At 40.2% G+C, this 27,242-nt stretch overlaps 1 pseudogene; it reads left to right on the top strand.

Annotated features, from left to right (window-relative positions):
- Nucleotides 1-27,242, top strand: part of LOC147000672 (tRNA-splicing ligase complex subunit RTRAF-like) — a 98,594-nt pseudogene that overhangs the window by 69,577 nt on the left and 1,775 nt on the right.

Genomic DNA, 27,242 nt, shown 5'->3' on the forward strand with positions numbered 1-27,242 from the left:
TACATGGTATGTACTCACTGATAAATGGATATTAGCCCAGAAACTTAGAATACCCAAGATACAAGTTGCAAAACACATGAAACTCAAGAAAAATGAAGACCAATGTGTGGACACTGCCCCTTCTTAGAATTGGGAACAAAACACCCATGGAAGGAGTTACAGAGACAAAGTTTGGAGCTGAGTTGAAAGGATGGACCATCTAGAGACTGCCGCACCCGGGGATCCATCCCATAATCAGCCTCCAAACGCAGACACCATTGCATACACCAGCAAGATTTTGCTGAAAGAACCCTGATATAGCTGTCTCTTGTGAGGCTATGCCGGGGCCTGGCAAACACAGAAGTGGATGCTCACAGTCAGCTATTGGATGGATCACAGGACCCCCAATGGAAGAGCCAGAGAAAGTACCCAAGGAGCTAAAGGGGTCTGCATCCCTATAGGTGGAACAACAATATGAACTAAACAGTACCCCCAGAGCTCATGTCTCTAGCTGCATATGTATCAGAAGATGGCCTAGTCAGCCATCATTGGGAAGAGAGGCCCCTTGGTCTTGCAAACTGTATATGCCCAAGTACAGGGGAATGCCAGGGCCAAGAAGCAGGAGTGGGTGGGTAGGGGAGTGGGGGAGGAGGGTATGGGGGACTTTTGGGATAGCATTGGAAATGTAAAATAAGAAAATACCTAATAAAATGAAATGTTAAAAAAAAAAGAAATGCTCTTCTCTATTGGTATTTGAAATAAACTATCTGATTTTTTCTTTATGGGTCAATAATCCCAAATCAAAAGATGAAAGTTAATAGAGAAAGTCCTTTGCCTATTGACTTTCCAATCTTAGTAATCCAGACTGCAAGGCTCAACTTCCAGGTAGAAGAGCCACTGCTCTATTGTTAAATAAAATCATGTTTCCCATGAAGATAAAATCTCATCCAAAATGGTTCAAATTTTTGAAGAAAACCAATATGTACAAACTTTGGATTTCTCTGTCTAATATAGTGAATGGACTTACTCCGATTCCAATCCTTTTATCCCCAAACTGAGGATTGGATATAGAGAAGTAACACTGTATATCACCAACAAACCTAGAACATACAATGTATCCTAGGAGAATGGTAGACACACACACACAGGTGGTGAGCTGTCAGCCAGCATCCCATCAGAGTCTCCAAAAGCCACTTCTCATGTGAATCCAGATGCTGCTGTGTGAGAAAATGTGGCTTGACTGGTGAATTGGGAAAATGAGCCCACTTCTCTGCTTCCCTTGCTGTAAAATGAGTCCTTGGCCAAAGGCAGTGCTGTATAGACGACAGTATTAGCATGTTGATCAACTTCATGATGGTAGTTAAGTATTTCAGGTAACAAATATGTGTGTTCATTGTAAAACTCTGCTCCTATAAGAACAAAGTCTAGCCCTTCCGCGATATGAACAGACCTTGTCACGAGGTAACTAACTGATAAGTGCTCCAAAGAGAGGCTGTCATGTGAGGAGCTTGACGTTCATCTCTGGTGTGAACAGATTGGATGGATAATAACCAGGGTTTAAAACTAAGTGAGATTAATGGAACTGAATCTACGTAGCCAGGCCTGTATATACTCTCTGCTTACATCACCATGGTTGTTTTGTTTATGAGACCTCCAGCAAAACACAGGAGTGGCAAGGTTAGAAGGTTAACTTATTCTAGAGACTAGGCCATCCTTGCCACCTAGTATTGTGATTTTTTTTCCTTGTGTCATTTGTTCTTTGATGATTATTTACATGGGACACTCTCTGAGGGAGAACTATTGATGGGCTTTTTCTTCCAATATCTTTTTTTTTTTTTTTTTTTTTTTTTTTTTTTGGTTTTTCGAGACAGGGTTTCTCTGTGTAGCCCTGGCTGTCCTGGCACTCACTTTGTAGACCAGGCTGGCCTCGAACTCAGAAATCCGCCTGCCTCTGCCTCCCGAGTGCTGGGATTAAAGGCGTGCGCCACCACGCCCGGCTGTCTTCCAATATCTATGTCACTTATTTTTCCAGTCACACATCTTCCAGAATCTTAACTTCATCAAGACATTATCTGAAGCCCATGAAATAACATTGATCTATAAATCCTGTCATCTACCTTCCCTGGAAACAATAACAGAAGTCAATAGAAATACTTAAAGCTCCCCAACTGACATCAGTGCCATGTCAAAGTAAGCCGATCATGCTGTAGACATCTTTTTTTTATTTATTTGTTTGTTTGTTTGTTTGTTTATTGGTTGATCTCAGCGTAGTATGAAGAACTGCTCAGAGGTGGTGGAGCAGAGTGAAAAGTCATGAAGCCCTTGAGGAGGCGACACTTGCAAAGCCTTAGCCCAATCCCTGTGGAATACCAGTTCCTGCTGCACTTGCTGTACAATGAGTCTCTCCCCAACTAGCAGCCACAATCACAGCATTTGCCACAAGCATCTCACCAGAGCAAGCGGAAGCTTCGGCCAGGTGCTTCAATCTCTAGAACTGTGAGGTAAATATACTTCTCTTAGTCCACAAAGTACCCAATCTCACAAGTATTTTGTTATATTAAGTTAATCGACAAAACTACTTCTGATGCGGTTGCCCCGTTTGTATGCTTCAACTAATGCAATTGTTTGATAGAAGCAAGCTCTGTGGAATGAATAAATTGTCAACTTTTGAGAATTCTCCTGAAACAGTCTATAATTTGAGGGTGCACTGTCTTTACGCAATATGAGGTTGACCTCAGGTTACCTAGTCTAAGGGACAAAGGCTAGATTATTACAGAAGATGGAAAGGCAAAATAACCCTGGAAAAGACAAGGAAGGCATCCTGCTCTCCTGTCAAGACAGCAGCCAGCTTATGACAGCTTTACTAATCGATCTAAAGAAAGGTTAATAACTGCATATTAGGTATGAAGGCATAGGTTGCCTTATTCAAAAGAAAAAAGTGTTTCACATGTCAGAGTCGATTGAAATCAACACTTGATTTAGTGGGCAGTGGGTATGGTCAGTGCCATTCTTCAAGATACATCAGTCTCCTGCACAGGACACAGAGATGAGTCAAATGAGCACATTTTAATAGTGGCCTCACCGGGTGAGGTGGCACATGCCTTTAATCCCAGCACTTGGGAGGCAGAGGCAGGTGAATTTCTAAGTTCGAGGCCAGCCTGGTCTACAGAGTGAGTTCCAGGACAGCCAGGACTACACAGAGAAACCCTGTCTCAAATAAATAAATAAATAAATAAATAAATAAATAAATAAATAATAATAATAATAATAATGGCCTCGTTGAGAACACTCCTCTGAGTTAAAATCTGTGCACATAACAGATAAAAAACTACTGAAAGCTATTTCAGAGTCAAGTAGCCTCAAAATATACACAGTCCCGTGCATGCGGTTCACATTAAAACAAAGTATGCCAGCACTCACCCATCCAAAGAACTCGCAATCCTTTCATTATCAACTCTCACCTCCACTACTTGTTTATCACTGCTCTATGGATTTTATCTCCTAAATATTTCCCATCTGTATCACCAGCTACAGCCACCACCCTTGTCAAACTTCTTCCTTTACCATCCCTATTCACTTTTCCTTTTTCTAATTTTTCTCCACACTGTATGCAGAGTTCATGAGATGAGAAGCTAAACGAAAGCCAAAGGCGACGCGCTTGTTTGCAACTCGGGGACCTTGCACAGAATCACTCTTAATTAGTTAGAAAGTATTCGTTAGGCTGCTGTTTGCATGGGATGATTATTACTGCCAAGTTGTTTTAAATGCAAACAATGATGCTTTGTCCAGAAACCTTGGGGAAACAATAAATAATAGGTTAGTTATAGGTACACATTACAGCATTCACTTTAAGATTCAGCATGCACACAGAATGCCTCGTCATTTTCCACAGACCTTGGAATACCAATAACGCTCTACAAACAAGCTTTTGTCTGATCCCGAGATTCACTGAAGATTAGCTGGCTTGAATATCAGAGAGGAGTTGGAAGTCTGAGCCTTTGTTCTGACTGAAAAGCTTTTATTATTAACACAAAGATACTTCATTGATTTTTTTCTACATCATAATTCTAGCTAATATTGACTTACATCTTTGGCTTCATATGCACATTTATATTCAGTTAAATCAATTTCTGGCCAGAATTTTGTCACATAACCTCATCTATAGATAGGGCTAGTAAACACTGCCTAGCTGAGTACTCAGAGAGAAAACAATAGAATAGATTAAAATGTAACACTGTGGTGAGTAAAACATTAGGAAATTCAGCTGTATAATGTCTGCTGGTTTTTGCATGTAGTTAATGCATACAATATGATGGTTTGCTATGTATATGTAAAGTAAGCTGATTATTACAGCCAAGCTCAAAAAGGCAACTGTGTGTTTGCATGTGTATATAATGAAAGGAAAGAAAAAGGCTGCTATAATATGATGGTATGTACTATATATATATATATATATATATATATATATATATATATATTACTGGAACATGATAAATGCAACATGTTACACACTACTTTCCATCACTCTGCACTAAGCTCTAACTAAAAGAGATTTAAAAAGGGAGGTTGGAGGGACAATAGAATAATAATAGAATAACAGAATAGAGAATGTTGGAGGGAGAATAGACTTCCATCGTCTGCCTCCTGTGTTAGAAGGCATTCTTGAATATCTGAAGACAGCAAACTCGAGAGCTGCTGTGCCTCGGTTTTAATGCCAAACTCCCTGGAGTAGCAGTGTTAGAGTTCCTTCATGTATAATGGAGACAAGTATAGGCAAGCTTCCATAAGATCCAAATAAGCTTTTATCTCCACACTAGATCAGGTCATGTGACTAATAACTGGATCCTTCCATAGGCTTTTACCATCCTTTTAGTGATACACTTGGCAACTGTTGATTTCATAAATCTAGTCCCAAGTTACTATCCCACTGGGGATTAGACTGTTGAGCCCCAATCACCTAGCACACTGATGCATTTACAGTTCATAAGAGCTCAGTTTACAAGTACCAAAAAAGCCTTTTTCATATCTGGATTAGAGTCTTAATAATACTTTTACATTCTCAATAACTAAAAACAATTGTCATACCTTAATAATACCTCTGCTTCACACTAATGCACTACACATACCCTTAAAGAAACAAGAATATGCCACAGATGTTAACAGTTCCCAGATCTGTTTTCCTGTTTTTATTATTATCTACCATGCAGAATAATCAAACTCATTACTTGAAGATTGGTTTTAAAATCATCTAATGTAAGGCTAAGTTAGTACTATGATTGTCTAACATGCAGGAAGCCCTGGTTTCTTCCCAGCACCATATAAATCATATATTGTGGCACATACCTCTAATCCTAGCACTAAGGAGGTAGAGGCAAAAGGTTCAGAAGTTCAATATCATCTTTTACGACACAGAAAACTCAATGCTAGCCTAGGAAACATGGGAGTTTTGTCTCATGGTTGAAAATATTGTTGAATATTAACAGTTGAAAATATTAAAATCATGTTCTACAAACATCATGGAAATATTATTGAAAATTTTCCTCACTGTACTTGAAATTAGCATTTTCTTAATGCTTACCATCAAAGAGTGTTTGCTATTTTGAAACTTTTAAAATATACTTAAGGATGAAATAAAAAAGAAAATAAGTGATTAATGCAAGGGATTAAAATCTCATATTCAGGAAATAAATCTGGTTTGCGGAATTGTATTTATGAATATGCAATTGCCTTTAACGTTTGGATTATAACACATTTTAAAATACAGAAATTGCTGTGGAAGAAGTGGCAAAAGGAGCTTAAGAGCTAAAAGATGAGGAGGAGCCCAGTAAAATGCTGTCTTCTGACCATGACAAGGCCAAAGCACTGATGACATCACAGCAGGTGTGCTCACCTGCACAGGGCCTTAGCAGCTTGGGCCTTTCAGTAGTCTGGCATGCATGGGGACATATTCATTCATTCATTCATTCATTCATTCATTCATTCATTCAATAAACCTTCTACCCATGCTCATGGAAGTAGCCCTAGTTAAACTCAATGGGATGTAAACACACACACCACTACCCACGACAACCACAACAATAACAACAAGACATGAAAGTGGGAGAGGGCTTTACTGGTAAGAGTAAGGGGCTGTGTGGAGTAGAAAGGGGATGAGAGATGACAACAATCAAGTCATTGTACACATGAGTCAAATTATCAAAGAAGAATAATTAACTGTACCAAAAGACTATATGTCAGTATGTTCTCAAGGATTTGTTATTGATGTGTTCATATATGAATGTATGCACATGTGGGAAGGTTACACATGCTTATGTGGACTGAGGACACTAGAAGGTACCTGGTGCTCTGCTCTATTACTCTCTACCCACTCCTTTTAAGGCAGGCTCTTTCCCTGAACCTAGAGCTTGAAGTTTCCAAGTAAGGCTAGAAGCCAGCAATCCCTAGAGATTCTCCTATGTATACATCTGCTTCCCTCCGAGTTGGAGTTATGGGTGTACATAGAATGCCCTACTTGCTACATGGAAGCTGGTGTCTGGACCCTGTGTCTTAAATTGTTGCATGCAAGCATTCTTGCAACTGAGTCATCTCTCTACAACCATTGATATGTAGTTATGCTGGACCTAGATACATGAAGAGTCCAGGGATAATGGATATGAATCAAGATCCCCAGCTCCAACCAAATGATTTTTTAATTTGTTGTGTTTGGAAGTTCCAACTGTCAACAAAAAGACGGTTTATCACAAAACATGTAATGGCTTAGGGGACTGAAAGCTGAGATTGCCCTTGCTTATTTCATATTCTTATTGTTGTTTTTGTTTTGATTGTTTTTCTGAATGATGGAGGCCATTTGAATTCTGTTTTCCAACATATAGCATCACATATCTACATAGTCACAAAACATTACTAGCTCAACAGTGAGGCACCCATGGGACTATATGTTCTCTATGACAATACTCACTTCACTTTGAAAATAGGTAGCATTATTGTGCTTATTTACAATTTCAAAAAGAACTGGATATCTAGAAACATGTTTTTGGATTGTGGAGTCAAATTAAATAATGAGGAAGCCAAATGTTTGTCCGGGAAGGCAGGGAAGAGGCTAGGTACAGAGGAATGCTGAGTGAAAACCATGATGATTTATATCATCTTCAGAAATGAGAAGAAAGATTATACATGTAACACATACAGATCCTTGGCCTGCATCCGTTCACCTTTTGATTTATGAAGCCAGAGGAGGAAAATAAGATTTTGCCCAAAATACCTACTTACTAGAGAAAAAGGCTGGGAATTGAGAGTTGGCGTTTAGCTTTGAGATGGCTGCCTCCGATTTATCTTATTTTTAGGACAAGTTGATTGATCCTCTCTTCTTACACTGTTTGACGACAATAGAATGTGCACATGTTTTATTCTGAGTATCTCCTAGCAAGCTGAAAAGAAATTCTGTACTCTGCTACCCTTTGTGGGATACTTGAAGTTGAGAAATTCAAGGTGAAACCTGGGCTGGGGATGACAGAAGGAGACAGGATTTGTGACTGCAATCGATTTCAAAGATCATCAGTATCTTAAACAGACTAATTTCTGTATAGCCCTGGCTGTCCTGGAACTCAGAAATCCACCTACTTCTGCCTCCCAAGTGCTGGGATTAAAGGTGTGTGCCACCATGCCCGGCTATGTTATGGTTTTGGTATGCAATGATCCCCACAAAACTCATGTGTCTTTAAGGTCTTGGTCAAAAATGCAAATTTCAGAGAATGAAATCTTGGGGAGGGAGAGAATCATGAACGCTCTGACTTATTCAATGAATTGATCTGTTGACTGATTCATAATTTGATGGCCATATTGGGAGATATGAAATTAGGAGATGACCTTACTTCCACCCATTCTCCTGCCCTCTGAGTCCTCTGGGGCAAGCCTAGCTGCCCTCAGCAGCATGCTCTCCCCCTGGACATTGTTTGGCCTTCCTCTGACCTGCAGAACCAGGAACACACAAGTCAGATCCCTTCCCTACACCCATTTCCCTGCCCACCAGAGGCCTGGTACACGAGGAACACTTAGGTGAGGCCTGCCTCCCCAATACCTGCTACACCAGGAACATCTAGGGACAACCAGATGGCTAAAGGCCAGTGTAAGAACACAAACAAAAGCCAAGGCCATATGATGCCATCAGAGTACAACTATCCTACTACTGAAACCCCTGGATTCCTAATATAAATGAATCACAAGAAAGTGACTTTAAATCCAATCTTAAAAGGATGATAGAGGCCTTTAAATAGGAAACAAAGAAATCACTTACAGAAATACATTAACTCAGGGGTCGAGATGTAAGTAAAACAAGTTATTAGTATCTTTGCTGACGTCTTTAAATAAGTATTTAAATTTAGGATACTTTAATTTTATAATTTATTAATATTTATTAATTACAAAAATATTTGCATCCTAAGCCCATGCCTGCTATCTCAGACTAATAAGATATTGCATTCTTCTATTTCCGGCAGTTAAATAACCAGTTTTGACCCATTATGTTGAATTTTTTAATGAATCTTTGTCTCATGTTTATTAAACATCTCTTCATTAGAATTTCTCTTGTTTTTAGCATGATTAAACTCTAGCTCTGGATTTTAAGGGGAAATCCACAAAAGTTACTGGTTTACAACCCCTTGTATTAAAGTTGTTTACTATTGATGTGGCTTATTGATGTTAGTATTGGTCATGAGGTTAATGTATTTGTGGGGTTGTAAGTTACTCTTTCTCCCCTTTTCTGCCTGCAGAAAGTTACTCTGAGGAACCATTGCCAAAGAAGTAGAAAGTTAGAGCTCACTGGAAGGAGTTAGGAGACAAAGTTTGGAGCTGAGACGAAAGGATGGACGATCTAGAGACTGCCATATCCGGGGATCCATCCCATAATCAGCTTCCAAACACTGACACCATTGCATACACTAGCAAGATTTTGCTGAAAGGACTCAGATATAGCTGTCTCTTGTGAGACAATGCCGGGGCCTAGCAAACACAGAAGTGGATGCTCACAGTCAGCTATTGGATGGATCACAGGGCCCCCAACGGAGGAGCTAGAGAAAGTACCCAAGGAGCTAAAGGGATCTGCAATCCTATAGGTGGAACAATAATATGAACTAACCAGTACCCCCCCCGGAGCTCGTGTCTCTAGCTGCATATGAATCAGAAGATGGCCTAGTCGGCCATCAGTGGAAAGAGAGGCCCATTGGCCGTGCAAACTTTATATGCCTCAGTACAGGGGAACACCAGGGCCAAGAAGTGGGAGTGGGTGGGTGGGGAAGTGGGTGGGGGAGCGTGTGGGGGACCTTTGGGATAGCATTGGAAATGTAAATGAAATAAATACTCTATAAAAAAATAAAATAAAATAAAATAAAATAAAATGTGTGTATGTGTATGTATATATTCATATATATACATATGGCATTTTGATTATATTTATCCCTCTCACTTAGTGGTCTTGCTTTTTTTCATTACACCTATATTCTGAGGCCTTGTTTTTCATTTTATATGTATATGCACACACACACACAAATCTTGAATTACAAATTCAGGATTAATCAGAAAAATGCAAATCAAAACAACCCTGAGATTCTACCTCACAACATTCAGAATGGCTAAGATCTAAAACTCAGGTGACAGCAGGTGCTGGCGAGGATGTGGAGAAAGAGGAACACTCCTCCATTGTTGGTGGGATTGCAAGCTGGTACAACCACTCTGGAAATCAGTCTGGCGGTTCCTCAGAAAATTGGACATAGTACTACAAGAGGACCGAGCTATATCACTCCTGGGCATATACCCAGAAGATGTTCCAACTGGTAAGAAGGACACATGCTCCACTACGTTCATAGCAGCCTTATTTTTAATAGCCAGAAGCTGGAAAGAACCCAGATGACCCTCAACAGAGGAATGAATACAGAAAATGTGGCACATTTACACAATGGAGTACTACTCAGCTATTAAAAAGAACGAATTTATGAAATTCCTAGGCAAATGGATGGACTAGGAGGGCATCATCCTGAGTGAGGTAACCCAATCACAAAGGAACACACATGATAGGCACTCACTGATAAGTGGATATTAGCCCAGAAGCTTGGAATACCCAAAATACAATTCACAAACCACATGAAGCTCAAGAAGAAGAAAGACCAAAGTGTGGATACTTTGGTCTTTCTTAGAAGGGGGATCAAAATACTCATGGCAGGAGATGCAGAGACAATGTTTAGAGCAGAGACTGAAGGAAAGGCCATGCAGAGACTGCCCCATCTGGGGATCCATCCCATATACAACCACCAAACCCAGACACTATTGTGAATGCCAACAAAAGCTTGCTGACAGGAGCCTGATATAGCTGTCTCCTGAGAGGCTCTGCCAGTGCCTGACAAATACAGAAGTGGATGCTCACAGCCAACCATTGTATGGAGCACAGGTTCCCCAATGAAGGAGTGAGAGAAAGTACCCAAGGAGCTGAAGGAGTTTGGAGCTCCGTAGGAGGAACAGCAATATGAACTACCCAGTACCCCCAAAGCTCCCTGGGACTAAACCACCAATCAAAGAAAACATATGGTGGAACTCATGGCGCTAGCTGTATATGTAGCAGAGGATGGCCTAGTCGGTCATCAGTTGGAGGAGAGGCCCTTGGTCCTATGAAGGTTTTATGCACCAGTATAGGGGAATGCCAGGGCCAGGAAGCAAGAGTTGGGTGGGTTGGGGAGAAGTGGGAAGAGGGAGGGAATAGGGGGTCTTTGAAGGGGAAACCAGGAAAGGGGATAAAATTTGAAATGTAAATAAAGAAAATATCTAATTAAAAAAAAACAAATTCAGGATTATTTGGTTGTTCACATTATTCCACTAGCTGTTGGCAATTCTTGCCCCAAGTAATTTTGATAGGATAGTAAAAAACAGTTGATCTTTACTCTAGGTGTCTGAACTTGATATAAATCATGAAAGGTGTTAGAATTATTTTTTCCAGTGTTAATCGTTAAACCCAGGCCTCAGGCATGCTAGGCACATGCTCTATATACTGAGTAAGACCTACAGGCTTTCCAGAGTAGATAAAAGATAAAATCAGTTGTCAAAAGAATATATATATACATACATATATGTATATATATATGTGTGTGTATATATATTTGTATATATATATTTGTGTATATATATACATATATATGTGTGTATATATATACATATATATATATATGTGTATATAAACAAATCAGTCATAATGTACCTAAGAGACAACAGCACAGAATTTAATGGTCTCAATTTTTCAGTCACATCTATATTCTGAGATCTTGTTTTTCATCCTGAGTTTTATATACCATTCCAACTTTCACAAATAAAATGTATCTATTTCTTCAACCTAAACGGTTCATCATGGCAGGAAAGATGCCTCTACTAATGAGAGTTCTTGTTGAACAAGCATGAGAACGTGACTTCAGATCCCTGTACCCACAAAAAAAAAAAATAAAATAAAATAAAATAATAAAAATAATAAAAATAAAAAACTCTTATATCTGAGTAATGGACATAGAAGAAGGTATAAATTTCACTTTAATGCAAAGAAAATATTTTCTGTTTTGTTTTTTGAAACAAGGTTCCTCTGTGTAGCCCTGGCTGTCTTGGAACTCGTTCAGCCGACCAGTCCGTTCTCAAACTTAGAGATCTATCTTCCGCTGCCTACTGAGTGCTAGGATTAAAGGTGTGTTCCACCACTGCCCAGGTGATTCCCTTTTCTATCAGATCACAGTCAAAATTGGCTACAAATCAACAACAAAAAAATTCTATAGCATATAAAACCTCATAGAAATGAAGCAACACTCTATTGAATAATAAATGGATCCTTACAGAAATCCAAAGATAGCAAAAAGCATTCTAAGAATCAAATGTAAAAGAAAACACAACATACCAAGACCTATGGGTTACAATGAAAATATCTCTAATGGAGAATGTTATATAGCTCTATGCGTCTACATTAAAAAAGCAGCCATACCGCAAACAAATAACCTAGTAATACACCTGGGCTTCTAGAAAAAGAAAAACAAGCCAAACCCCAAGTCATGAAAAGAAATCATTAAGATTAGAGAAGAAATTAATTATAACAAAACAAAGTTTCAGTGAAATAGATAACTGTTTTTTTTTTCAAAATATAAACAAGATAGACAAAGTCATAGCCAAACTAACCAGAAGAGAAGACTCACGTTAATAAAACTGGAGACAAAAGTTAACCATTATGATGATACCAGTATTTTTTTAAAGCATTATATCATACCTTAAAGAAAATATGCCATTAAGTTGGAAAATCTAGAAGAAATTGATGAATTTCCAGCCATGTGTGATCTTCCATATTTAAAACAAAAGGACATAAACAATTGAACCAAACCTATAACAAGTAGTAAGATTTGAGCAGTAATCAAAAATCTCCCTCCTAACAATGAGCCCAGGTATACATAAATTCACTGGTGAGTTTTACTACACATTCAAAAAATAACTAACACTACTCTCTTTCAAACAATTACATAAAATAGAGAGAAAAGAATATTAGCAAACTCTTTGTATGGTGTCACCCATACAAAGCCAAAACTAGACAAAGATGCAACAACAACAGCAAAAATATAAAATAAAATTACAGTCTACTCTCCCTGATGACCATAGCCAAAGTTTTCTCCAGAAAACACTTAAAAACGATTGAAGAGATCATCCACCATGTCTGAACTGGCTTTATTTCATAGGTGCAAAGATGGTCCAACATACATAAATCAATAAATGTTATGAATTATAAAAAATAGACTCAAGGTCATAACTCACATGGTTTCATGCATATAAATAAGAAAAGGGTTTTTAAAAAGATCCAGCATCTCTTCAATGCTAAAAGTCCTGAAGAAACTCAAAATAGAGGGACCATTTTTAACATAATAAAGGTTATATATATATGATAAATCGGTAATCAACATTATAGAACAACTCAAAGTATTTCTACTAAAATTGGGAACAAAGATGTCTACTATCTCTACTCTAATAAACATACTGATGGAATAAGACAAAAAAGCAATGGAAAGAATACAAATAGGAAAGAGAAGTTACCATATTTTTCTTTATAAATGTGTTAGATAGTTTACACTCTCAACAACCTGAAATTATCCAGGGGGTAAAAAAAAACCCTTGATGTGAAATTTGTTCAGTCAGCTGGCCCTTGGATGACTATCTTGGTCTTTTTAATATAAGAACATCCTACAGGTCACTGGGGGTGCCACCATTCCTTAAGCTGAACCTTTAGCATAAGAGTAGAGAAAGCTAATAACCAAGCAAGCAAGAATCAATGTGTTTATTCTCTCTGCATTCTTGACTATGGATGTGATGCCTTAAGTTCCTGCCTTGAGTTCTTCATAATAAAGAATAGTAAACTGGAATTATAAGACAAATGAGTCCTTTCTTCTCCTATGTTGGGTTTTGTTCATATTTTTGTGTATGTATGTGATTTTTATAATATTTATTAAAGAATCCATGCATGAGTATTGTTTCTATATCATTTCCACCATATCTTCTTCCCACTTCAAATCCTTCTGTGCCCTCCAATTCCCATTTATTCCAATTTATTATTGTTAAATGCACACACATATGTATTCATATATGTATATGTAAATATAGTCTACCAAGTCCATTTGGTATTGTTTATATGTATGTGTTCAGATTAACCACTTGAGATTGAATATATATATGACTTGTCCCCAGAAAAAAAAAACAATTCTTAGCAGCCATTAATTTCTTGAAGCACTTCAAGTAGATGTAGGGCTTTGTGAGATTTTTCTCTCTACATTGGGATATCTATCAATGGATGCTCTCACTGTGCAGGTATTATTTAGGCCACAATATTGTTAGGATTTCATGAGTACAGTTCCCTGCCATATATAGAAAATACTTTCTTGTATCAGACATCCTAGTCCTCTGGTGCTTACAATCTTTCTCTCCTCAAGGATGCTCTCTGATATCTAAGTGTAGGGGTATTATCAGAGTATTTTATCACAGCAACACAAGTGAAACTAGAATAGCTGATGCTTACATAGTTCTAAAAATAAGATATTCCAAAGACTATCAAAAAAAAAGTATTGGAACTGATAAATAACTTTCAACAAAGTGTTAGGACATTAAATTAACATACAAAAATCAGTAGCCACACTGAGAAGGAAATTAGTGGAAAATCCTATTCACCATAGGCTCAAAAGGTAAAACACCTTAAAAATAACTCTAACCAAAGTTGTAAAAGACCTTTATAATGAAAACTTCAAAATATTGCCAAAATACACTGAGGAAAGTACTAGAAGATAGAAAGATCTCCCAAGCTCAGGGGTGGGTGGGATTAATATACTGGTTCTTCGACCCAAGGCAATCTCAACTTAAGTTCAACTCAATCTGAGACATTCTTTGGAAATAACAATTTTTAAAAAGCTTTATTGAAATGAGCTGTTTTCTAAGTTAATTTTAAAATATAATGTTAAAGAATTTGAATGGCTTTACCTAGCATGGATAGACAGTGCTGCTCCAATACGGCATGAGTTATTGTGGTGTAACAATTTCCTCCAAGGTTGAAACATTCTATCCTACAAAGGAAGTTCCTTAAGCATCAAGGTAAACTGAAAATAGCTCAAAATAGCTTCAGGAAGTCCCTGAAACTGACCAGCTTCCTTGCCAGATTAATATTATAAAGCTGAAAGTCCATCTCAGAAAAAAAGCCGAGCTGCTGAAAAGACTCAGACAAGCTGAGCTGTAAAGGAATCCTAAAGAAGATTCAGACAAGACCAGCTGCCTGGAAGAAGAAACCAGCCCAGCTACATGAAAGAGGTTTAGACCGACTGAGGTACCAGGGAAAGATACTCTCCAACTTGTTGAGCTGCCTGCAGGCTGTACAGTGTGCTCTAGGTCCTCAGCTTTGTGAGCTCTCACCCATGCTGGGGTTGGCTTTGGTAAGGCAGCTGTCTCTGAGTCATTTCTACTCCTATAAGTAAGCCCTCACCCACACTCCTGTAAGTAAGCCCAATAAGCTCATTGGTAAACCAAGTTGGACTTTGATGGTATCTGTACTTTGGTCTGTTGTGGTATCCCTGTCTCTCTTTTGAGTCTCTCCAGGAAACTTTTTTCATACAACAGCTATTAAATGAAAATCTCAGCGCTGGGCATGGGGTGCCTTCCCATGATTTAATTGAAAAGTTCCCAGAGGCCCCTAAAACATCAGACGCTATTGCTATTGCTTTAGGTTGCCCACAATGGATAGATAAAAAGATCTTATTATTGAAGACATCAAAGGTATTGCTTGCAAGAAATAAAGTTCAAACAGTTCAAGAGAGCTCCTCTCCATGAGCTAGCTTTTATAGTACCAAAAGTGTTATGCAATCTTCTAAGGAGAAAAAAATATCAATGGCCTTACTAAACATGGAGTCTGCGTGCTCTAAGACTGATGTGCTGGACAAAATGTACCTCATGCTACAATAGTGGTGCAACTGTTAGGGGATAACCAACTACATTCTAATTTGATTGGAAATGTGTTCCACAGGAGAAAATTTATGCCGTACATCTGATCGAAAGCAGAGCCATAGGAAGGAGCCTAGAGATTGCTATTGAATAGGACTCTCCTGAGGTATAATGGCTGGTTTTTGTGTGTCAACTTGACAGAGGCTGGAGTTATCACAGATAAGGAATCCTCCCTTGAGGAAATGCCTCCATGAGATCCAGCTGTAAAGCATTTTCTCCATTAGTGACCAAGAGGAAAGGGCCCAGCCCATTGTGAGTGATGCCATCCTTGGGATGACAGTTCTGGGTTCTATAAGAAAGCAGGATGAACAAGCCAAGGAAAGCAATCCAGTAAGCAGCACCCCTTCATAGCCTCTACATCCATTCCTGCCTCCAGGTTCCTGTCCTGTTTTGAGTTCCATTCCTCACTTCCTTTGGTGATGAACAGCAATGTGGAAGTGTGAGCTGAATAAACCCTTTCCTCCTCTACTTGCTTGGTCATGGTGTTTCATTGCAGCAATAGAAATCAAAATCCCTTAACAACATTGCCAGTACGTGTACTAGAGTTGGCAGATTCCAGCAAACCACTGACACCTTCAAATAGAAGATTACTCTGGTCAAAAACACTCTGAAAAAGACCTGGCTGCTGTATGAGTTTGGCCACTGTTACCTGGAGCTGGATATATGTAATGCCCGTATATATACGATGAGAAATACCAGCAGTGTGATAAGACAGAAGGGCCTAGCTTGGCAGCTGAACATCATTCAGCATTCTTGTGACATGGGCACGAGTGAAGCTGAGTAGCTTCCAGGGGGCTGTGAGCTTCTACACCAATGTCCTGGAAAGAGCAAAACTGGCCCTTAACAGTGAGATGCAGGAGCCATCATAAGCCTGAGCCTTTACCTATCAGTGTGCTTGCGGAGTGGGAAGGTTGTGTGGTGGGTTTAAGCTTCCCTCAGCCTTCCTAGCTACGTATTACTCAACAGCTTCAGGACGCATGCTGGGTAGGGCAACAGCCTCCTTCTGTATGGCATCTAATACACATGGTTTTATTTGCATTAAGACATCAAGTGGAATGCCTTACTGGGTGTATTTACCTCTACAGTGTACTACACACACTGCAAAAACAAGGATGTCAATAATAAAAACTAAAGAAACCCGATAGGTCTCTGAAAAACAAGTTCTATTTAAGAAAATAAAACTCTAGGAAGGAAACCAGTGAATTTAGGATTTATTCGGTGACAGAATAAGAATTCAGAAGGAGATGTTCTCCATTATGTTTGTTCAATCATTATCTCTTCAGGAGAATGGTGTATAGGAGGCTGGGACATCAAAAGAATATCCTTCAATGATACACGTGTAAAGCATTTCCAACCCCCTGATAGAGCCTATAGATCTGCAGCCTGAGTACTTATTTGATAGTGTCTATAGCTAGATACTTTGGTTTTGATGAATATTTGACATGTTGTCAGAGGAAAGTGCAAATGGTAGAAGGTGCCCTTCATCTCCTCCATGTTTAACAACTATGGACTCCAACTGAGGACCAAGTCTGATGCTGAAGGGAATCCAGTGCTCATCTTTTCTACTTATTCCCATATCTAATCATGTCTTTGCCCAAAAGATTAGCATTCTGTCTTCACCTACAAATCATCCTACCATTCAAGGAAAGACAGGAAAGCTGAAGAAATCAAAACTAAACAGAAAAAGAGCCTGTGGTTCTCCCTGCTCTCAGGGGTCATTGGACATGGTCCCTGAGGTCAGTGAGAGCAGAGATGACAAACAGGGGAATCCAAAGTTCTGTGAGTACATACAGCGAGGGACCACAACGGGACCAGATATCAGTAGGCAGATCAACATTACATTGGGTGATTTGAGACTTATATTCAAGGCTTATAAAGTTTTGGAGGGCTGAGGATAGAAACATCTAGGATGGACAAAGGTCATTGGCTAAGGGGATAGGATACTAAAATGCCTCATTAGCGGGATGAAGCATTTCAGGAATCTCAGGTGATGGCTGAACAGGTTCTTACCAGGAGATAGGAAATTGTTCCTGTAATCTACTTGAGACTATGTGACACTCCTTGGGTAGAGGCATATGTGTGGGCTTATAATTCTCCAGAAAAGGTCAAAGAAGGAAAAGCCCCACTAATGGAATCTCCCACATTGTGCTGAGCCCAGAGGCTATCCAGTCATGGTAGACTTTGACCTTAAATAGCGGAGTTTTGTTTTTGTTTTTTGTTTTTTTTTCACAAGAGCTTATCACACACGCGCACACACACGCACAGAGAGAGAGAGAGAGAGAGAGAGAGAGAGAGAGAGAGAGAGAGAGAGAGAGAGAGAGCACTTTAAACACATGTATATGCATTCTCCTAGCAGTCATTTGATAATAGGGTCCATTATTGTATTATCCTTGTTTTCATGTTAAAAAAGAAGAGAGGTTAAGTAACTTGCTCAAATTAACAGAACTGGAATAGAGAAATTAATCTGGCGTCCAATATCCACACTCACAACCACTACCAATAGGATCTCCCCACCCCCACTCCTTTTTGGCACATTGAGAATGTGCTTCTGTGAGACAAGTAAACATTAAAAGTTAACCCGTGTGCCTAGTGCCAGTAAGAGGATTCTTCATAAAACGTGTGTATATGCTTAGCCGAAGGAACGGGAAAAGAAAACTGAAGAGCTAGGAGAGGAAGAGCTAATGACGCAACGTCTGGAGCGGAAGCAGGAAGTAGCTTCCACGGCCCAAAACAGTGGCCTTCTTCCCCAGGAAAGTGACATGAGGTTAGAATACAAGTAATATTTTGGAAACATGCTAGCAAACGGTGTGGCTCAGGCCTGACAAAGCTGGAGATGGAAGAGGGTGAAACTTGTGCTCAGTGTGAGAAGATGGGAGGGATTGTAGGTAATGTGTTTGGAATTCCTGCTTAGAGGCGGCCAAACATGTTCAGCAGCAGCGTGGGTAGGTCAGCTTGGGGCCCGGTGCAAATGAAAGCAGTGTTCCTCCTTCAGACATGCTTAAAGTTTCCAAGACAACAGAAAAGCATGGCATTAGAATAAAAGCCAAAGCCCTGCAAGTGTATGACCCCCATACTGCACCCGTCAGCCATCAATGAAGCTAGTCCTGACCACAAGTCAGGAGTGAAATGATGCTGCGTTTCACTCGAAGGAAACGGGGTTCAGAATAGGCTTCCTCAACATACCCTACTATAGTACAAATTGTCTTTGAAATAAAGGCCACTGAGAAACAGAAGGTCCAGAAAAAAAATCTCTTGGATTTCCCTGTCTGCCAAAAAGCACTGTGTTTTTATACAGGGATCATAAATGTCCATGTATAAAGGCACCAACTTATCCCACACCAGGAGGAGGATGCTATCAGCCAGAGACAACACCTATGAGTGGAGAATGCATAGCCTGAAATCTGCGTTGAAATCTTTACAATAAAGCTGTTTCATGGCCTGAACATTTGTTCCCACCTCAAAAAATGCATCTATTGAAATTCTACCTCTGAGCTGGAGAGATGGCTCAAAGGTTGAGAACACTGACTGCTCTTCCAGAGGTCCTGAGTTCAATTCCCGGCAATCACATTGGTGGCTCACAACCATCTGTAACAGGGAACCAATACCTTGTTCTGGTGTGTCTGAAGACAGCTATAGTGTACTCATATAAATTCTAACTCCTAAACGATGCTCTTATAAGTCTGGGTTCTTAGAAAGTTAACAGGTCATGAGTGGAGTTGCTATCCTTGGACCCTGTGAAACTTGCTCACTGCCTCCTCTGTCTGGGAAGACATCATCTATACACCAAAAAGCAGTCTACCAATGTCTGCCTTTGGCCTTGCTGGACTCCAGAACTATGAGAAATAATTTCTGTTGTGTAAAATCTACCCAGTCAGAAGCATATACTGTGTAGAAGCCTAAACTGATACATTTATCTTCCATTTATGTCTCCTATATATTTACTTTCCCACCGGTTAACCTTCCTATGAGCTTGCTTTCTAATCTCTCCTCAATGACATCTTTAAATTTGTCCATGCTGTGAGCAGAGCCTAAAAGCCACAGCCTGGCTGCTTTGAGTCTTCATTTCTGTGACAGCCTATGTATGCTTACTCAATAAACCTCTTCTGCTATATTCATTGTCAGTGTGGTTAGCGGAGGCCCAAGTAGTGAGCCTAGGGCAGAAGACACTGAAGGTATTTTTCGTCCTTTGACACTGGTATCAACCATAGACCACACAAGCCAGATTTGATTCGCCCAGTCATTCCTTAACAAAGTCCTTCTCCATGGGGAATGGTATAGGGACAGGTAGAGACCAGCCTCCTCTAGTTTTCAGCTGTAGGAAACAATCATTCTCTCCTTTTCAAGATGGAGACCGACTGACCGACCGCTGGGTTTACTTCCGAGTTTTAAATTACATTGTAGCAACATTACAGCATCATTCCAAACTGTATCTTAACTTCAAAGAACTGACATTAAATTGAGATTTTTTTTCATTCCAATGTAAATATCTTCCTCTTTACTGTCCCCAAACTAGAGTTTCGCTCAAACAGTATTTCAAGTATGAGTCCAAAATATCCACTTTAGAACTAATGAGGTAGTCAAATATTTGCTTAAGTCCTTGGATAGTCTGACTTCTGTGGCCGGCCGCTCCTGCCCATGAATTCTCAAGATGCTGTGTATATCTGCTGCTTCTTGGAAAGATACTTGTGTTGCCAGATGAGTTGAAAGTATTTTAAATATGTATGTAGAGGCTTTGGAAGCAGACAAAATGCACCTGAGGAAATATGTCCAAATGCAAGAAATTCCGGCATCTGCTTGTCCCTCCATCCTAAGGATGCTTATTAGTAAAAATGGGCCAGTTTCAAAAAACTATCTAAAACCCAAATGTTTTGTTGTTTGTCCGCTGCTTATGTAGACTAGTCCATAGAGTCACATTTGGATCAAACTTTCAACATGGTAATGCTGGTGAATCTTTTGAGGAGTCTCTTAAAATTTCAGAATCTCTGATTCTTAATCTTTGTAATGGAAGTTATCACTCATGAAATAATAATGGAAGCCATTTACACCACGTAAGTTAGTGCATGGTGTGTGTGTGTGCCTGTGTGTGTGTGTGTGTCTGTGTCTGTGTATGTCTGTATGTGTTTGTGTGTGTGTCTGTGTATCTGTATGTGTCTGTGTGTGTATGTGTGTGTTTGTATGTATGTGTCTGTGTGTGTATGTGTGTGTTTGTATGTATGTGTCTGTGTGTATGTGTCTGTGTATCTGTATGTGTCTGTGTGTGTATGTGTCTCTGTGTGTGTGTCTGTGTGAATTTGTATGTATGTGTCTGTGTGTCTGTGTGTGTATGTGTCTCTCTGTGTGTGTCTGTGTGCATTTGTATGTATGTGTCTGTGTATGTGTGCCTGTCTGTGTGTATGTGTCTATGTGTGTATGACTTTGTGTATGTATGTGTGTCTGTGTGTGTATGCCTGTGTGTGTATGTATTTATGTCTGTATGTGTCTGTCTGTTTGTCTGTTTGTGTTTCTGTCTGTGTTTCTGTGTATGTATGTCTGTTTATGTGTGTGTGTATGTGTGTATCTCTATGTGTATCATGTCTGTGTGTGTATGTGTGTGTGTGTTTCTGTCTGTGTGTGTATGTGTGTGTGTGTTTCTGTCTGTCTGTGTGTGTCTATATGTGTGTCTGTGTGTCTGTATGTATGTGTGTCTGTGTGTCTGTATGTTTGTGTGTATGTGTGTCTGTGTGTCTGTCTGTATGTGTGTAAGGAGCCTGTTAGAGCTTAGTGTTCTAACTTCATTATCCTGGAGGGACTTATGTTATATCAGCCTCTTGTCTCATTGCTGTAACAAAATACCCAACAAAAAGCAAATGTAGAGGAGCACAGGTTTAGTTCAACTCACAATTCAGGGTCCCGTCTGTCAATCAGGAAAGCCACTGTGGCAGGAGCTTGAGGTCGCCAGTTCCACTGTGTCCAGTCAGGAAGCAGAGTGGTGAACACTGGTCCTCAACTTACTTCCCCTTCTTAAAATGTTCAGGACCTGAAACCATGCTAAGTCTTCCCACGTCAACTAATCAAATCTAGACAACGCCCAAAGCTTGTCTCTTCGGAGATTCTAGATCCCGTGACGTGACAGTGACTGCTAATCATCACAGCAGTGGACTGGACCCTACAGACGTCCTGTGCCATCGATTTCAGCAAACGACTTGCCCATAACTGTGACAGCAACACATATAGAGTGTAGATAAAAGTCAGTGAGCTTATATCCTTCCTTAGCTCTAAGAAGACAGACAGGCAGACAAAAGATTGCTAGGTAGGAAGGTGGATGGATAGAAGCCTATCTATAGCTGCCCAAAATTTAGTGCATAGAACACCTCTGTTTATTCTCAGGGTTTTCTTAACCTAGTCAAATATCCTGAATCAACCAAGTGTGTGTGCTTGCTTGTTATTCAGAAGAAGAAATATTAAATTGTCAGTGTGATTTGGTACAAATAGGAGCAGCCATGCTCCAGCAGTGAATAAAAAAAATATGCAAGTTTCCTTGACAGAATTATTGGAAATTTCAAACTAATGACAGCTCAGCACTAAGCCTGGTGCAGGATCCTTATCAAACCAAATCCTAGGGCAGCTTCGTAAATCAGCCTGTCCTGCCTCCAGCTAGAAGCTGCATCAGGGGTGAGCGAGGTGGCTCAGTGAGCAAGGGCATTGGTTGCTAAGTCTGATAACTAGAATTTGATCTCCAGAACTCATATGGTGAAAGAAGAGAACCAACTCCTGAAAGGTGTCCTCTGTCACCCACATGTACACACACACACACACACACACACACACACACACCATTCACACACAGAGAGAATTAATAAGTAAATGTATTTTTAAAAAAGATATTTGAAATAAATTATGGCTCACTTTCATAGAAACTACTCCATGCTACAGAGCTTGGCAAACTTGCTGCACAGAATGCCCCAACAACACTCATCACCACAGGCCTGGATGAGCCTCCTGACCACCTCACAGCCACTGCCACAAAACTCCTCAGGTGAGCATGTCTAGTTGTCATCGGGAGTGCAGCAAAGAAAGTTCTCTATGGTCTCCGAATTTCTGTAGACCCTAACTCAGTTTCTGCCTTTAAAATGATTAAATGAGAAAGTCAAAGCCATGTATCCAGCCCTGTGTCAAGGAATGCTGGGAAAGGATGCAGCCAGTCTTTGGTGGCATCCACTAATAGGCTGTAGGAAGATGACAAAGGTCCTTTAGAAATATGAAACATGAGGATAGTGGTGTCACCTGCCTTTCATCCCAGCACTTGGGAAGCAGAGACAAACAGATCTCTGTGAGCTTGAGGCCAGTAGGGTCTACAAATCGAGTTCCAGAACAGCCAGGGCTACACGGAGAAACCCTGTTTTAGAGTGGGGGAAAGGGAGGGAGGGAGGAAGGGAGGAGGAGGAGGAGGGGGAGGGGGAGGGGGAGGAGGAGGAAAGGAAATGGAAGGAGAGGTGGGGGGAGAAGAATGAAATATTATTTTCAAGAGATACAAAGTAATGCAGCTTGGCCGATGTGTCGACTCTACTTGAAAATCCCAAGGTTTATCCTATCTGAAGGGATCTGATCATGACAGAGTGACGGAGTGTAGAATGTATCATATGTAAAATACACACATGAGCATTCTTTTCTTTCCAGCTTCTGCCCCTTAAGATCCACCTGTAGGCTCTACAAATGGCCCATATTTACTCAGGTATAACAATTACCTTAAACCAATATCACTCCCAACCGCAGAAACAAAGTGGTGGTTTTCGTCGTCTACCCACAAACTTCTCTCTCCCCAACCCTGGGACTGTGGTGGGGCTCACTTCCCCCTGCTCCTGTGGTCACATGTGCCAAGGACTTCCAGGCCCAGACCGTCACAAAAGCCTCTCCTGCGAGCTGTCTCGTGGACACTCTTTAACTTCAGTGTCCACATCAATTACTTAGGGATCTTTCAATATAAATACACTACACTCAGGACCTGAGGACACACCTGACAGCACATCCTTGCAGCAAGCTCTCAGATGATGCCTACTCTATGTGGCTTATCTGTACAGGACACTGAAAGTGAAAAGGGCAGGGTTCTCTTCTGAGGTCTGAGGTAGAGCATCCCAAGCAAGCCAGGTCAGAGACTGCCATATCCAGGGATCCATCCCATAATCAGCTTCCAAACGCTGACACCATTGCATACACTAGCAAGATTTTGCTGAAAGGACCCAGATATAGCTCTCTCTTGTGAAACTATGCCGGGGCCTAGCAAACACAGGAGTGGATGTTCACAGTCAGCTATTGGATGTATCACAGGGCTCCCAATGGAGAAGCTAGAGAAAGTACCCAAGGAGCTAAAGGGATCTGCAACCCTATAGTTGGAACAACATGATGAACTAACCAGTACCCCGGAGCTCTTGTCTCTAGCTGCATATGTATCGAAAGATGGCCTAGTCGGCCATCACTGGAAAGAGAGGCCCATTGGACTTGCAAACTTTATATGCCCCAATACAGGGGAATGCCAGGGCCAAAAGAATGGGAATGGGTGGGTAGGAAGTGGGGGGGGGGGGTATGGGGGACTTTTGGGATAGCATTGGAAATGTAATTGAGGAAAATACGTAATAAAAAAATAAATATTAAAAAAAAAAGAAAAAAAGAAAACCAAGAGAGTGGATGAGGGGAGTGGAGAAAAGGGAAGTGAAGAAGGATGAGACCCATATGGTGCTGTAACACATCTTCAGTCTAGCTGTGCCTGGCACCCCATCACCCCAGGGCACAGACCAAGGAAATCTCCTTTATCTCTAAATAAGGCTGCATCCAAAAGAATGCAAGTGATAGAAAACGTCCTTCAATGGTTAAGCTTTTAGTATCAAAGCTGTCCTGAACAGAAATACTCCTCATGACCCCTCCTTCGTACTTAGGAATTATATCTCAGGACCATTTTAAATAATAGGAACACATGCATAACTTTCTTTTTGTATTTTAAAATCCACTTAACTTTCCTTATAGATAATGTTAACAGTCCATATTTTAAGGACTTAAATTATTATTTAATTATTAAATTATTAATTATTATTTAAGTCCATATTTTAAGGACTTTTTTCTCTTTTAACAATTAAGTCAAAAAAAAAAAAACGGTAATCATTATCATTTTTTTCAGGCTTTCATGGGTAGAGTGTGTTCCCTGCAGACGTAAGGACCAGAGTTCAGGTACCTGGGACTCACAGAAAAGCTAGGCAGATGAAGCAGCCACCTGTAGTCCCGGAACTTGGGTAATAAAGAGAGGCAGGCATCCCCAGGTCAGCCAAGATTAACCAGTTCTGGGTTAAGTGAGAGACTCTGGCTCAAAAAAAGTGAACAGTGATCAAAGAAGCTACCTGAAGTGAACTTTGGGCCTTCACAAGCATGAAGATATTTGTGCACCCACGCGCAGGATGATGCTTTCACGCGCATGCGCGCAGACACATGCTTCCCACTCTTCTGGCATCCTGTATTTGTCTCCTGATATACATAGGAGAAACAAGTGCGACTAGGGCCAGAATCGCAATCCATCCTCATTTCAGCATGTGCTGGCATCTAGATATTTATAGAGCTAAACTACTATTCAAAACGGACTCTGGTTCTAGAATTCCACACTGTCTTATAGACACTCTATACACTACACTTACTCATAAGAATGAAAACTAATTGTTTTCAGTGAACACTGAAGGCGAGATAAGTTTGCAGTTTTAGAATCGCGCTTTCCTTACCTCGATTGTCTACTGACTCTACTCACCCTTTTCTATGGGAAGAGCCTGAATTATTAGTCCATGGAGAGACGAAGCAGTTTTGAACACCAGGTGAGCAAACCCTTGGAAAAATCTTCCTGGCTGGAAGGAAGGAAAGAAGGAAGGAAGGAAGGAAGGAAAGAAGGAAGGAAGGAAGGAAGGAAGGAAGGAAGGAAGGAAGGAAGGAAGGAAGGAAGGAAGGAAGGAAGGAAGGAAGGAGAGAGAAAGGGTGAGGGAGAGAGAAAGAGAGGGTAGGAGCGAGAGAGGGAGAGAGAAAAAGAGAGAGAAGACTGGGACGCATTGTGTTGGTGTCCCGGTCCTCAGAGACAATACAGAGAAGACTCTCAGTCTTGCAGTGCAAACAGTAATTAGCAGATTCACAAAGCCTGATTATTATCCTTTTTGTTGCAGCATTTTCTGTTTAGTCCAAACAACAGTTTACTAAAGCCTTTGCTTATCCAGACTAGGGGAAGTCAAGACAGCCACAGGCTTTAGCAATCCCCTCACAGGCTTCGCTTGCATCCTCTGCCTGCACCGGTCCCCCGGAAGTGGAGGAAGGTCTCTGCCTATCCCACACTGCACCTGGTCTGCATCCCACACCTGCCTCAGAGTCATGACTACTTATCTTTCTAATTCTTTCCCTGCCTCTTCCCACACCAACAAGGGATCTTGGATTAGAGCACAAAGTGTTTTGTTTTGTTTTGTTTTGTTTTATTGTTTTGTTTTAGAAAACGCTGTACTTCGATTTATAATATGAAGGGTCCCTTATGCTGAGATTCACTTATTTCTTGCGTCATTCTTATGTGACCTGCTTTGGAAAAAAAAAAAAAAAAAAAAACTCCACACATTGTTTTTCCCTAATGCCTTGACCTGAAAAGGGTTTTTCTTATATAAAACAAAACTATCCAATGTTGCTGAATTAGCTTTTAGAAAACACTGAGTTATTGTGTCCAACAAACTACAAATCCAGAGCCGTCGGTAAGTTTACTTAAAGAATGACAGATCCCATTTAAATACTGTCTCAAAAAGTTTATAAGCCTTCTCTTGCAGTTGGACGGTTATTTCAACAACGGCCACTAGGGGGTGCTTTGCGTCTTCTATTTTCAATAAACAGCCTGCTGTAGTTAACGGCACCGCACATACATAGTGACTTAGAACACCTATAACCTGACCTTTCCACTCTTTGTGTGGGCAAATTAACATGTTCTCATTTTTTATATTAGCCCTCATGTATCTAAAATCAGTAAGGGGAAAAAAACTCCCTTCCTGTTTAGTTAATACTCACCTATTTATACTCAAATAATCACTTTCTTGAAAATTTTAATTCTGAATGGAATTTTTTTCTGTTTTCATATTCCCACTGACATGAGAAATGCATGTGTCGAGTAGTAAAAGTAATAAATTTTTCAAATCCAAAACAGTCATTATATATGCCTAAAGACTTTTAAAGTAAAGCCATGTTTAGTATTCTTACATATGGTTCCCAAACTTTGTATAGGACACACTTATTACACAGCGCACTGTCTTGGACTCTCACACCATAGTCCTGCTTGATTCCCAAGCACCCAAAGTTCTATTTGCTAAGAACTCTGGTTTGAATAATGTAAAATGTATTTAAGTTCCGACCATCCAATACCTCTTTGAAAACAGTATATACATAAATGGGGAAATACTTTATCTTTCATTATATCTTACTGGCTCTGTTAATTATACTTAATAATTGTATTATATGATGATGTTTGTATGGGATCTGGAGGGATTTCAGCTGAATAGCTTGGATCTCTGATGTGGGTACAGTTACCATTGACTGAGGACATAGATAAGATTTCCTCGAGACTGAGGCAGGCTTCTAAAGATAACTCAGTCCCACGGTGCCTCAGCTCTCTACTTTATGTATGGTTAGATCGGATCACTTTCTCACCACGTGGACTTCTCTAGAAAAGGACTTGCAGGTCTTTAGTTGTAGCAGCTCCC

Source organism: Mus caroli, unplaced genomic scaffold (genome assembly GCF_978045245.1).
Source record: "Mus caroli unplaced genomic scaffold, Mus_caroli_1 scaffold_17, whole genome shotgun sequence".
NCBI classification, from domain to species: domain Eukaryota; kingdom Metazoa; phylum Chordata; class Mammalia; order Rodentia; family Muridae; genus Mus; species Mus caroli.